At 39.0% G+C, this 14,978-nt stretch overlaps 1 protein-coding gene across 1 annotated transcript in view; it reads right to left on the bottom strand.

The window, feature by feature from the left end:
• Positions 1 to 14,978, bottom strand: part of KCNH8 (potassium voltage-gated channel subfamily H member 8) — a 385,437-nt gene that overhangs the window by 51,986 nt on the left and 318,473 nt on the right. The gene's annotated exons all lie outside the window — the stretch shown is intronic.

The following is a 14,978-nucleotide window of genomic DNA, read 5'->3' as shown; positions in this document are numbered from 1 at the left end:
GAGAATTGTGAACAAAACTCTAAATTTACAATATTGCTTCTTTCACTTATACTCTCAATCCCTCTGCATAATTACATGAACGTGTGCAAGTATGTGTGTACTTTCAGGAAGTGCTGAGTATGTGTAATTTGCTGGCAAATGTGATATATTCACACACCAAAGATTTTTAAAAATTCAACTAATAAGAAGGCTTCCAACTTCTTTCAAGGATGAAACTGAGTCTGGAAAGAAACTGAAATGTCATTTTGTACCTTTGAAATGATGATGGAGTAGAGATTTTACAAGTTTACCCTTGAACATGGAGCAAGAGAAGAATAAAGCAGAATGATATGCATAGCAGACTGAAAAGCATACTTGAACGGGAAGAAATTCTCCCAGAGCTAGTCCATGAACGCAGGGTTCTTTAATAAATGGATGGATTTATGAGCAAATAAAAGCACAAACATTAGTGGAGAGCAGAAATCGAATGGCCGGACTATAGTCGTTCTTCTGTCTTACTTGTCTTCTTGTTAATGAGAAATCTTTCTTAAAATACTGAGGCACAGTGGGTTTTTGATAAGACATGACAAGTAATAGCATTAGGGTTAAGAAGATTAAAGTGAATGTTTTTCTGGAAATTCAGTATAGCTTCTGCTGTAAGTCAAGATGCCTGAAGGAGAACATCCTCTTTTAGGAGAATTATGTGCTGATTTGTGGCACAGTGCTTTAGTGGACAAATGTCCTAGGCTGGGATTCAGAATACCAGAGTTTAACTTGATTTTATACTGTTTGATTCTTTTTTTTTTTTTTTTTTGCGGTATGCGGGCCTCTCACTGTTGTGGCCTCTCCCATTGCGGAGCACAGGCTCCGGACGCGCAGGCTCAGCGGCCATGGCTCACGGGCCCAGCCGCTCCGCGGCATGTGGGATCTTCCCGGACCGGGGCACGAACCCGTGTCCCCTGCATCGGCAGGCGGACGCTCAACCACTGCGCCACCAGGGAAGCTCCTATACTGTTTGATTCTTTCATTGATTTTGTAATCTCAGGCAGCATGCTACTTGGATGCCCAGTTCCTTCATCTCCAAAGTAGAAATGAAAATCCAAACTCTCAGGGGCGATGCAAAGATGGCAAATTAAATAAAATAAGGTATTGTAAACAAATTGCCTTGCTCATAATACATACGTAGTAACCATTAGTATCTTTTCCCTGTCAGTAGTTGTGCTGCTAAATCTTCCGTTGACAAGAGAAATTAAAACCTGATGAGATATATTTTGATCTTTTGATGCAATCTTATTTGAAACACATGTTTTCATTTGGTTGATGGGAGATTTTATCCAAAAATGAAAGTCCTCTTTGTACAGAGGGAATATTCTAACTCATTTAGGTCTATAAGATGGGAATTTTAGTTATGTGAGTAAATTTCTTTTTCCCCCTCTCTTTAAGCCACTTGTCATCAAAAGAAAAACTGAGTTTTATCAGATGGTACACTAGGTCCCTTCCAGTTCTAACATTCTATTATTTCATGGATATGGAAATGTGTATATATACGAAGGAATGAATTAAATTCCAATAAGTATTAATCAAGCATGTACTTCATGCAGGCAATTTCGCGAGGAAAAGGATTACAAAGATGAATAAAATGTAGTTCCTGCTCTCAAGGAAGTTACATGTATACAACTGAGTTCTCCACTTACAACTTGGTTGAATTCTTATGATTCATTTTTCAAAAAGTTTCTCATTAAAGTATAACCTACAGAAAAAAGGGCACAAATCAAAGCGTTACTGCCTGATGAATTATCAAAAAGTTCTGTGGTTCATGTTTTACTTATACATTTGGCATGTGAAGCTCATTTTCCCATGGAAACGTATTTCCTGTGAATGCTCCGTTAGCCTACGATACAGTTGGCATTTAGTGCTCAGAGGATTGAGGGACAGAGCGAGAATTTCTACCTTGCGGTACGCGGGCCTCTCACTGTTGTGGCCTCTCCCGTTGCGGAGCACGGGCTCCGGACGCGCAGGCTCAGCGGCCATGGCTCGCGGACCCAGCCGCTCCGCGGCATGTGGGATCTTCCCGGACCGGGGCAAGAACCCGCGTCCCCTGCATCGGCAGGCGGACTCTCAACCACTGCGCCACCAGGGAAGCCCTCTAACTTTGTTTTGATGGATAAACTTACACTACGTTTCAGCTGGGTTTTGGAGTCAGGTGGTTTGGGACTGAAATTGTAGCTCCTGATTTCCCTTGCTTACTTGCTGGGGGATGCTGGATCAGGTTTTTACCTATCTTATCCTTAACTAGTCTTCTTGTCTAGTACATGAATTTAACAACCTATCTCCACGATTGTTGTGGGAATAAAAATGTTAATGTCTGTAAAGTGCTTCGCATACAGTTTGGTTCCTAGGAGCCATGATAGCATCAGCAGCATCAAAATCATCTTTATTTCACAGAGCCTTTGTCAGGAGGGCAGGGCTCTGTTATCCCAACCTACAGACCTTGAAGAGGGTGAGCTCTGGACCCCTAAGACGTAAACAGCCATGGAGAACGCAGTGTGGAATGGAGACCTGGGTCCCTCCAAGTGGGGCTGGGTTGAGAATTCCTGGTGGATGTAGCCTAGGTAGTTTTTCATTCTCAAGGAATGCACACAGGTTGAGGTGTGCATGTGTGTACATATGTAGATTTGATACCTTTTATTTCAGGCTATCTGCTGTTCTCTGCAGGGTAGAAGTAACCAGGGAGGTAGAGAATGAAAGACATTTTTTGTCTTGTTGATGGGATGGCAGGTGGCCTTTTTATCCTCTGACTTTCCCAACCCAGCTAACCCCCATCTCCCTCCAAGGAGCTTAAAAATCAAACTGTTCACGGTTCAACTTGCAAACACAAGCTGAAATCCCCAGATGTCATGGAAATGTGGCTGAGCTCTTTGCAGGGTATGCTTCTTGCTATTTGATTGACAGAAGGCTACACAGAAGAGAATACAGAGGAGATGAAACATGAGCCCATTTAGAGATGATTAAATCTTTGTGTGTTCTTGATTTTATCTTTAATATATATTTAAATGGAATTTGGTTTCTAAGAAAATGTTGCTGAGTTATAATTGTACAACTTACAGTAAAGTGATGACCCACAATTCACACACAATCACTAGCTTTGCTTCATTTGTCCAACTACTTCTGAGTACCCCCCTCCCCTTTTCTGGATCTTGTCTCTTAACTCTTCAGCCGACTGGGTTGTCATGGAAACCACTGTGGTTTCTACCACAGTGTGATCTCTCCTCATCCTTGACCCTCTCCCCTCACCACACACACACACACACACACACACACACACATACACACACAAAGTGATAAAATCTGAGTGGGCACTTAAGCTGAACCCACTCAGTCTTTCCACAGGAATCTAAAATCAACTAAGAGAGTTAAGCTTAATCTGTTGCCCCCTGGAATTGAGAAGCTGCTATCTGTCACCATTTCCTGCTATTTGGATGAGGAAAGAAAGATGGCAAGTCTACTAAATAAGAATGGAGAGAAAAAGAAAAGGAAGAAATGGAGAGAAAATAGAATAAGAAATGAAGCTTGAGAGCCTGATTATAAGAATTCCTGAGATCCAGGTGTGCATGTGGGTCTGTGTGTGTTATATGTGTGTGTGTGTGTATTTTATTTAATCATGTAAGATACTTGGAATCCTTATAATAAATCTCTGCTTTTAGTTCTCTATTTGAGTTGGATTTTTTTCTTTCTTTCTTTTCTTTCTTTCTTTCTTTCAGTCAAAAGCAACAGAAATTTATTTCTCACAGTTCTGGAGGCTGGGAAGTCCAAGATCAAGGCACTGGAAGATTCTGTATCTGGCAAGGGCCCACTTCCTGGTTTATACATGGGTGTCCTCTCACCATGTCCTCACATGGCAGGGGACTCAGGGAGTTCTCAGGGTCTATTTCATAAGGGCACAAATCCCATTCATGGGGGGTCCATCCTCATGACTTAATCACCCCCAAGAGTCCCCACCTCCTAATACCATCACATTCAGGGTTAGGTTTCAACATATGAACTTTGGGGGGGGGGAACAGAAACATTCAGTCCACAGCACTTGGCTTCTGTGATCCTGCTGTCTTGTTTGCATTTTAGAGTTTAGGTTGATTTTCATTCTGGTTTCAGTTTTCAGATCACTTTATTTATTATTTTTGCCACTGATTTATAAGCTTTATTGAAATGAAAAATACAAATTGTTGTTCATTTAGTGTCTTAAATAGGTGAGTTAAACCAATAATAATTTAATTTGTTTTTAAAACTGCATTTCTGTTTTGATTTGCAATAGTTTCTGAAGATATAATTAATGTACAATAAATGCACACATCTTAAGTGAACAGCTTGATGAATTACTTCTCTAGGATCCAGCAGTTTCATTCCTAGGTATTTACTCAAGAAAAATGAAAGTATATGTCCAGAAAAGTTCATAGATAAGAATGTTTAAAGCAACCTTATTCATAAGAATCCCAAACTGGAAACAACAGAATCCATCAACAGGAGAATGGATTTTAAAATCATATATCAATATAATGGACTATTTAGCAATAAAAAAGAACTTTTGATATACTCAACAACATGGATATATCTCAAAAACATTAGGTTAAGCAAAAGAAGCCAGCTTCAAAAGGGTACATATTGAATGATTCCATTTTTATGACACCGAAATACTGGCAAAACGAATCCATGTCGATAGAAATCAGATAGTGGGGGTTGGAAGATTGACTGGGAGCAGGCACGATGGAACTTTCTGGGGGAACGGACATGTTCTATTTCTCGTTTCTGGTGGTAAGTTACACGGGCGTATACGATTGAGTTGGATTTCTGTTGCCTACAGTAGATGTCCTCCTTCTAAATTGCCCCCAAGTTTACCAGGCTTCTCAGGCTGGCCCTTTTGCCAATGCCCCACACTAACTGTCCTAAAATAAAAATTTTAAAAACAATCAATCTGTCTTTTGAGAAGGGGTGAGGGTAACCTCTTTCTTTTGCTTTGCAGAGTTTGGAAGTTATAAAGCCTTCGTCTCTCTGAAGCTGGGGCCCAAGCAGGAGAAACAAAACTTCAGGGGTAGAGGGGAGTGTAAACTTAGAATCCAGTCCTCCCTAAAATCTTCCTTAAGGGACAAAAGGTGGGGACAAGACTGATATAGTAGAGGGAATGAAGCAGTAAGCACAGCAACCACTAAGAAGAGAAGAGGAAAATGAGGGTCACTGTGCTGCAGCCAGAGCAAGTAGGACGGGTCGACATATGCAAGAAATTCAACAGCAATCTTCATTTACTCAGTGCCACAAGCATGAACACAATACTAGGCTCTGAGAACACTGAAACACGATCTCTTCCTTCAAGGTACTATGTTTGCCACAACTTCTGAATCCACTGGAAAACACCTGTATGAGTGTTTCAGAACATAAAATATACACTGGATGCAGGTAAAGTTTCCAGGCCATTACTTACTGAGCTTTTCCCAGCATACCTGACACTATCTTAAGCACCATAAAAGTGTAGGGTAGGTAAAACCGTTCACCACAAGATACTTCAAGGAAGGGGGTTTGCTCCCTAAGGGAGAGTATTTTAAAATACACAACCAGCAAAACACTTGTTGAGCCTGGGATGGCAGGGAAAGCTGACATGGTAAAATGCCATGTGAGTCCTTCAATATGCAATTTTCTAAGAACAATTATCTCAGAAAGGTGCAGAATTAATTATGTTCTCTTATTACACAAGACTGTGTTAGCAGATGCACACCTACACACAGGCTACTCTTGAAGAGCTAAGTATCTGGGCTGTCAGATATGATTTTTAAAATTATTACTATTCAGTAAATCATTTTCAAGAAAATTGCTTCCAGGCAGCCCCATCTTATTTGAGACTGAAATGGGGACTAAATTTAAACCAAGTCCCTCCTTTGGAAATCACTCTCTTTTCACTATAATCTTGAAAAAAATTGTAATATAGTCACATAGGAAGCAAGAGATATTGGAAAATCACAGACTTCACTTGAAAGACCCATTCAGGTTTGTTTTTATCTAAGGGAAGAAGCAAGGAGTCGAACCTCATGGATACAGTACAGCTTAATTATAGAAGAAATTGTCTAGTGCCAAGAGGTTCAAGTGAACATAACTCAAATAGGGCCTGGGAATCAGATGCTTTTTCCAATGACATTTGCATTTGAGATAGGGCTGCCTTCTGAAAACATAAAACTGGAGATAGGGCTGCCTTCTGAAAACATAAAACTGAAAACATAAAACTGAAAACATAAAGATTCACCTTTGCATATTAAAGACTTATGGTCCATACCCAAATAGAAATATAAATTCATATTCAGATTCCACTGAGGCTAATGCTGATTAAGAAATATGAGACACGCTTGACCATCATATATACTACAGACCTTATACCTAGTTACCTAAGTTTACCACTTAGGGCAACAGACCTGTGTATTACATTCTGATCAAATATTTTATAACCATAGATAAGCTGCTCTACCAGACCCTGGAGTTTTCCACGTGCTCGCTTCATCCAAAAAATTTGTGGCCTCATGCCCTGGGCAATAAAAGTGAGGTGAATAACAGTTCAGAATTATTTGATGTTTAAAAGTTCTCTACTTTCTGGGGGTATTAGTGTTGTAACAGTTAATCTATGTCTACAGAAAATATGTGTGTTACCTTAGATTTGAAGGTAGATCTTTTTTTTTTTCATCTTAACACCTACTATACCAAACCACTTAGAGAAATTATATTACCTACATAGCAAGAGGTTTTTTTCCCTATTTTTCAGCTTAAATTCCTCCTATGGCTTTTGAAAACTTCTTGTCCTGAACTTAGGGGAGCTGAAAAATTGCTGTTTTGCAATTTAGCTGTTCTTTTAATTTGTTCTTTCAAATCCTACTATTGACACTCTCTTTGCTTTTGTTACTTCTAAGATATATAATTCTAAAGTCCCATAACTTTTCATTTTAGACTCCATTTACTGGCTATATAGGTTGCTCTCTTTAGGACTTAATTCATTTTCTCAAAATTTCACATAGGTTCCAGGTCCCAAAGTAAGATTTTTGACATTTATTCATTCAAGTATCAAATATATATTAAATGTTGATTCTGCACCATGCTCTGATTTAGGCACTGAGGATATATATAGAACAAGACAAAGCCTGAATAAAATAGACATTCTGGCAGGAGAAACTGACAATGAACATGAAAACATACATTTTAAAGTAACTGAGATCTTGTTAAATGCTATGAAAAAGATAAACAAGGTGATGTGACAGAGGATAACTGGGAGAGGCAAACTCCAGGGCAGGCAGTCAGGTAAGGTCAGGGGAGTAGCACTGGAGAAAGAGAAAATAGCAATGCAAAGGCCCTGAGGCATGAGAGGCAGACAGGCACCTGGCATGTGTAAGGAAGGGAAAGCAGGCCAGTTTGCTGGAATGCAATGCTGGACATGAGTTGATATCTGATGTATCAGATAAGTTTGAACGACAGGCAGGAGTTGGAATGCAGAGAATCTTGAAAGTTATGGTGAGAAGTCTGGATTTTATTAACAGTTCATGAGGATCCATTGAAATACTTTAAGCAACAGAATGACATGTTCCAATTTATATTTTGAAAAGGTTTCTCCTGTAGACTTGAGGAAACAGGGTGGGTAAGGGTTTAAGAAAAGAGGCAAGGATGGGTGCAAGCAATCTACACAGGGGATGCTCCCACATCCCACAAGGCCACTCCTTCAAGGTACAGAAAGAAAAAAAACATTTGACAAAATTCTACATGCACTTATGATAAAAACTCTAGAAAAAGTAGATATAGAGGGAATGCACCTCAACATCATAAAGGCCATATATGACAAACATACAGCTAACATCATACTCAATGGTGAAAAGCTGAAAGCTTTTCCTCTAAAATAAACAAGAAGACAAGAATCCCCAATCTCCTCTTTTATTCAACATAGTATCGGAAGTCCTAGCTATAGCAATTAGGCAAGAAAAAGAAAAAAGTCATCCAAATTAAAGAAGAAGAAGTAAAACTGTCACTATTTACAGATGATATGATAGTATGTATGCATATATTTACAGATATACGATACTGCATATAGAACCCTCCCAAAAAAACTATTAGAACTAATTGAAGTTGCAGGATACAAAATTAATATCCAGAAATCTATTGTGTTTCTACACATTAATAACAAACTATCAGAAAGAGAAATAAAGAAAACAATCCCATTTATAATTTCAACAAAGAGAACAAAATATTTAGGAATACATTTAACCAAGGAGGCAAAGGACCTGTATTCTGAAAACTATAAGACATTGAGGAAAGAAATTGAAGATGACACAAACAAATGGAAAATTATACCATGCTTATGGATTGGAAGAATCAATATCGTTAAAATATTCATACTACATAAAGCAATCTGCACATTCAATGCAATCCCTACAGAATACTAATGGCATTTTTCACAAAACTAGAACAAATAATCCCCCAAGTTTTTTGGAACCACAAAAGACCACAAATAACCAAAGTAATTTTGAGAAAGAAGAACAAATCTGAAGGTATCAGGATCCTAAATTTGAAACTATGCTACAGAGCTAGTAATCAGAGAGTATGGTACTGGCACAAAAACAGATACGAAACTCAATGGCATAGAAGAGAGAGCTGAGAGATAAACCCACACTTATATCGTCAGTTAATCTATGACAAAGGAGGCAAGATTATTCAATGCAGAAAAAGTCTCTTTGATAAATGGTGTTGGGGAAACTGGACAGCTACTTGTAAAGGAATGAAATTGAACCACTTTCTCATGCCATATACAAAAATAAACTCAAAATGGACTAAAGGTTTAAATGTAAGACCTGAAACCATAAAACTCCTGGAAGAAAACATAGGCAGGAACTTCTTTGACATTGGTCTTAGCAATATTTTTTTGGATATGACTCCTCAGGTAGAGGAAACAAAAGCAAAAATAAACAAATGGGACTACATCATACTACGAAGCTTTTACACGGGAAGGAAACTACCAACAAAACAAAAAGGCAACCTACTGAATGGGAGAAGGTATTTGTAAATGATATATCCAATCAGTGGTTGATACCAAAATATACAAAGAACTCATACAACTCAGTATCAAAAAACCAGATAACCCAATTAAAAAATGGGCAGAAGACCTAAATAGACATTTTTCCGAAGAAGACATACAGATGGTCAACAGGCACATGAAAAGATGCTCAATATCACTAATCATCAGGGAAATGTAAATGAGCTATCACCTCACACCTTTAAGTATGGTTATCACAAAAGGGACAATAAATAACAGGTGCTGGCAAGGATGTTGGGAAAAGGGAACCCTCGTGTGCTATTGGTAGAAATGTAAATTAATGTAGCCACTACAGAAAGCAGTCTGGAAGTTCCTCAAAAAACTTAAAATAGAAATACCATATGATCCAACAATTCCAATTCTGAGTAGTTATCTGAAGAAAATGAAAACACTAATTTGAAAAGATGTATGCACTCCCATGTTCACTGCAGCACTACTTACTATAACCAAGACATGGAAACAGTCTAGGTATCCATCGATATATGAATGGATAAAGAAGATGTGGTATACTATACAACACAATATTACTCAGCCATAAAAATAATAAAATCCTGGCACTTGCAGCAGCATGGATGAACCTGGAGAGTATTATGCTAAGAGAAATAAGTCAGACAGAGAAAATCATGTACTGTATGATTTCACTTATATGTGGAATCTAAAAGACAAAAGAACAAACAAAACAGAAACAAACTGGCGATTGTCAGAGGGGAGAGGGTTGGGGGGTGGAATGAAATAGGTGAAGGGGATTAAGAGGTAAAAAATTCTGACTAGTGAAAAAAAAAAACTGGCTACAAAATAAATAAGTCACAGGGATGTAACATACACATAGGGAATACAGTCAATAATATTGTAACAACTTTGTATGGTGCTAGATGGCAACTGGATTTATTGTGGTGATCATTTTATAAGATCTAAAAATATTGAATCACTATGTTGTACATCTTAATCTAATCTAATATTGTTTGTTAATTATAACTCAATTTAAAGAAAAAGAATAGAGACAGGGAGAACCATTACATCACTTCTCTTTTGTCATGGTCAGGGAGATATGTCTCAGTACCTACCTGCCCACCCTCCCACCCCATACACACCCCACAGGCTAGTGAGAGCAAGTTGACTCTCCCATTAGCATGTAACTTTTACATTTAATTATGTTTAATATATAGGTGTTATCTGATGTATATGACCACTCTGGAAAGTTTTCCATTAATTATGTCTATAAATGTGCTTGTTTCACTCGAGAGTCAAGACTGGAGTGCATAGTTTTGTAACTACACTATTGAAATATGGTGCTTGGTGTGTAGAGAGAGTGTGTGTTGATGGGGGGTTTGGGGTACTGTGATGAAGCTTGAGGTTCTGAGCAGCTATGGGTCAGCACCATAAATCACCCACGTACCATCTAATACATCAAAACTGGAGGAAAGCTGCTAAAAGTGGGTGCTCCTCACAGGCTCCCTTGTCTCTGTTCAGGAACCTTCTCTGAAATTTGGTGTAACCTCTTGTGCTGTAGTGGAGGTGGCATTTCAAAGACCTTCACCCAGAGGCCACTGACACTCAGGAACCTAAGGAAATATCTCTCTCGTTACTAAAGGGTGGGGAGAGTGAAGGAGGAGACTTTATTTTTTATGCTGATCAGAGTATATAAAAATAATGGAACACTAAGGGAAAAAATGAGGTAACCAACACACTTAAACTGTAATAGGTTTCCAATCAAAAAATGGGCAGAAGACCTAAATAGACATTTCTCCAAAGACATACTGATGGCCAATAGGCACATGAAAAGATACTCAACATTGCTAATTATTAGAGAAATGCACATCAAAACTACAAAGAGGTTTTACCTCACACTGGTCAGAATGGCTATCATCAAAAAGCCTACAAATAATAAATGCTGGAGAGGGTGTGGAGAAAATGGAACCCTCCTACACTGTTGGTGGGAATGTAAATTGGTGCAGCCACTGTGGAGAACAGTAGGGAGGTTCCTTTAAAAACAGAGTTGCAATACAGTTCAGCTATCCCACTCCTGGGAATATATCCGGAAAGGATGAAAACTCTAACTTAAAAAAATACATGCACCCCAATGTTTATAGCAGTACTATTTACAATAGCCAAGACATGGAAGCAACCTAAATGTCCATCAACAGAAAAATGGATAAAGAAGATGTGGTACATATACACAATGGAATATTACTCAGCCATAAAAAAGAATGAAATAATGCCATTTGCAGCAACATGGATGAACTTAGAGATTATCATACTAAATGAAGTAAATTAGATAAAGACAAATATCATATGAAATCATTTGTATGTGGAATCTAAAAAATGATACAAATGAATTTATTTACAAAATAGAAACAGACTCACAGACACAGAAAACAAACTATGGTTACCAAAGGGGAAAGGGAGGAGGGATAAATTAGGGGTTTGGGATTAACATATACACACTATTATATACAAAATAGATAAACAAGGCCTACTGTAGAGCACAGGGAACTATACTCAATATTTTGTACATAACCTGTAATGGAAAATAATCTGAAAAAGAATGCATATATAAATGTATAACTGAGTCACTTTGCTATATACTTGAAACACTGTAAATCAACTATACTTCAGTAAAAAAAATGACAAAAAAAAGTTAATAGGTTTCATCGAGTAACCCCTGTTAAGGTAAAACCGGAGAATTTATCACCTTTTTCCGACAACCATTGCCATTTGCTGCTTCAAAACCTCGCCACCAAGTCAGAGTCCACAACGTGCAAACCCAGAACATATCTACACATAGCCATAGCAATAGCTGGTCTCCAGGGTTTCAGCACTATTAACGTTTGAAAACATATTTTAGATACTCTTCCATCACTATTTATCTCAAATTCAAAATTCTTATGTTAAGGCAAACTAAATGTCACAACCAACAACAGATGGGTCTGTGCTAAAATCAATTTTATAGGGTTTACCATGAGAAGCTGTGAAGCAAATTTCTTAGCATCTCCATAAACAGAAATGGCTAAATTAATCTATGTCATTATTGGGGTCATCCAGGAGATATAAATAAGGGCAAACACAGAGAATACACTGAGTGCATAAAACTCCTAATTAGCAGGAGATCGAAACAGTACTAGCTAGCCTTTTCACAAACTCAGAAAATATTTTACACATTTTAATTAGTTTTCCTGTGGGAATTGGATGAGCTGCTATTCTAAAGCTACGTAATTTATCAGAGTTCTAGAGTCACAGCTTACTCTTACATGCACACCTTTTGACTATTTCTTAAAATGCTTCTTTGGTCTTTATTTCAAATGGGTTTTTATTTTATTTTATTTCAAAATGGGTTGATGATCAGTCTCCTCTTTATCCAGATGTTCTGGTAACGTTCTGTCACCTGATAGTTTATAAGCTACTTGGGATAGAAGGTGATATTCAGAAGGGAAAATTAGAAAGACACAAGGCAATCAAACAGAGAGAGTTAAGCTAATATGTGTCAGAAACAATGGGGAATTTGTGGATGAAGGGAGAGGATGAAGAGAGGAGAGGAGGTGAGAGCAAGAATAAAGGGCTGAACAATGGGGCAGGGAGGCCACAGGAGTTTTAAGATTAAGGATATAGAGTGAAGTCACATTTATACTGTTTGCATTTCCATCATGCAAATGTTCCTCCTTCTAGAACTCATTGACCAACCTTTCACACAGGCTTCAACCCATCAGAAACCCTGTGTGATTGGATAGTTTTGTTTGCACGTGTGTGGGAATTAAGGAGGGGGCTGGGTTCCACACTGGTCTTACACCAGAGTTGCAGAGCAGAGAGTAGGAATCCATGACCATAGGTAATCGTCAGAATAGAAGCTCCCCCCAAAGTCATAGTATCCTTGGAAACAGCACAAGACTTCTCCCCCAGGGTATGAAATTATGGGTCAGGGTGGTCCAAATTTACCTTTAGAAGGTATAGCACCCCAGGATCTTGGATATACTGTAAATCGAACTTCTGAGTGATACAAGATGAGGAAACACAAAATATAAAACGATAAGGGTCTCAGAGGTAAGTGCCAGTTCCCATTAGCCCTTAAAGTGTAACTTAGAAGGAGTCCTCTGTAAAGAAGCAAGACTTTTGGTTTCAGCCACAATGAAAGAGCTTATATTGAACTAAAAAATAATTATAAATCTGGACAAAATATATAAAATAACTGTTTGAAAGCACTGGAGAGCAAGCAACGTACGTCAGACTTGAAGGGCTGTGTTGCCTGGGAAAAGGGAAGTCCATCAGGGTGAGGACCATGTTTATCCAGGTGTTTTCCTGAGAGAATCGGCTGTTTCAGCGTGAGGTGTAAGAGAAAGGAACAGTCTTCCTGGACGAGGACGTTTAGGTGTACCAAACCACCTGGGATTTGATGAATAAACCCCAGAGAGGAGGGAACTGCATCAATGGGGCCCTTGAGGCATCAGCCAGCTCCCCATTTGAGCCTACACAGGGTGGTACTCCAAGAAACCAGATGATTTCCATAACCATGTGATGCTCAGGAGATGCAGGCTGGAATTCAAGGCCTGCCAAATTGGAGGAGCCTTGGTGAACATCCAAGGATTTTAGCTGAGATCCTGAAAAAAATCATGTCTTACTTAGGAGTGAGAGCTATAGCACCAGAGTAAGGGCAAAACTGAAACAGATCAGCCTAACAAAGATGAAGAGGAACGGTGAGCAGGATGAAAGTGATTTGCTGGTACTCTATCTGCCTGCCAAGAGAAACTATAACCCTATCTGGAGGGAAATAAGGTGAACACTTTTTCATAAACAACATCTACAATGAAGCAAAATCATGATATCTGTTAAAAAGAGGGGTGGCGGCCAAATAACCAAAAAGAAAACAAACAAAAAAAACCACACACAAGAGAAATAACAGATAATGAAAATAGTCTCATTGGCAATTCAGACATTGGAGTTTAAAAATCACTATGATTAATGTTTCAGCAAAGAGAAGAAGAAGATAAAAAATGGATTAAAGGTAAGAATCCTTAAAAGTAACCAACTAAGAAGAAACTAGGGGTTGAGATCCCATATTTTCCATTTGTCTATGCTGAGGAATGGTGGCTCTTCCTCTCTTCCCTCATTTCTTTTTCCCTTTTTGGTGGCTTCGATGCCCTAACTCACCTCCACTCTTCAAAAATACTTGTCACATTACACTGTCGTGGAGAGCACAAAAGGCAACTTTAGTCGTAGACCTCGATTTATTGAAAGGGAAGACAAGATGAGTGTCTTCAAGAAGAAGAGACAACAGGGGACTTCCCTGGTGGCGCAGCGGTTAAGAATCCGCCTGCCAATGCAGGGCACACGGGTTTGAGCCTTGGTCCGGGAAGATCTCACATGCCGCGGAGCAACTAAGCCCATGAGCCACAACTACTGAGCCCATGTGCTGCAACCACTGAAGCTGGCACGCCTAGAGCCCGTGCTCCACAACAAGAGAAGCCACCGCAACGAGAAGCCCGTGCACCGCAGCGAAGAGTTGCCCCCGCTCGGCACAACTAGAGAAAGCCCGTGCGCAGCAACGAAAACCCAACGCAGCCAAAAATAAATAAGTAAATAAATAAGAGACAACATAACTATGAGTTTACAGATTTTAAAATGACAGACCCCTGTGCCCATACTCTGTCCCTGCCACCTACAAGTTTGTGTGACCTCACACACGTTACTTAACCATTCTGCATCTGCCTCCTGTCCTGTAAAACCTAGTTGACACTCACCTTCAACCGTGGCTTTAAGCACTAAATGAGATGTTTTACACAGGCAGAGTATTTAGCACAAGTAAGTTTGCAATAAATATCGATACCTCCTCTGCTGCTTGTCATCACCAATGGAGAGAAGCACACATTCAAGAGTGGTAATCTTGAACGTCAGAAAGGGATACCAT

Source organism: Delphinus delphis, chromosome 4 (genome assembly GCF_949987515.2).
Source record: "Delphinus delphis chromosome 4, mDelDel1.2, whole genome shotgun sequence".
NCBI classification, from domain to species: domain Eukaryota; kingdom Metazoa; phylum Chordata; class Mammalia; order Artiodactyla; family Delphinidae; genus Delphinus; species Delphinus delphis.
This window is presented reverse-complemented; position numbering and strand designations above follow the sequence as displayed.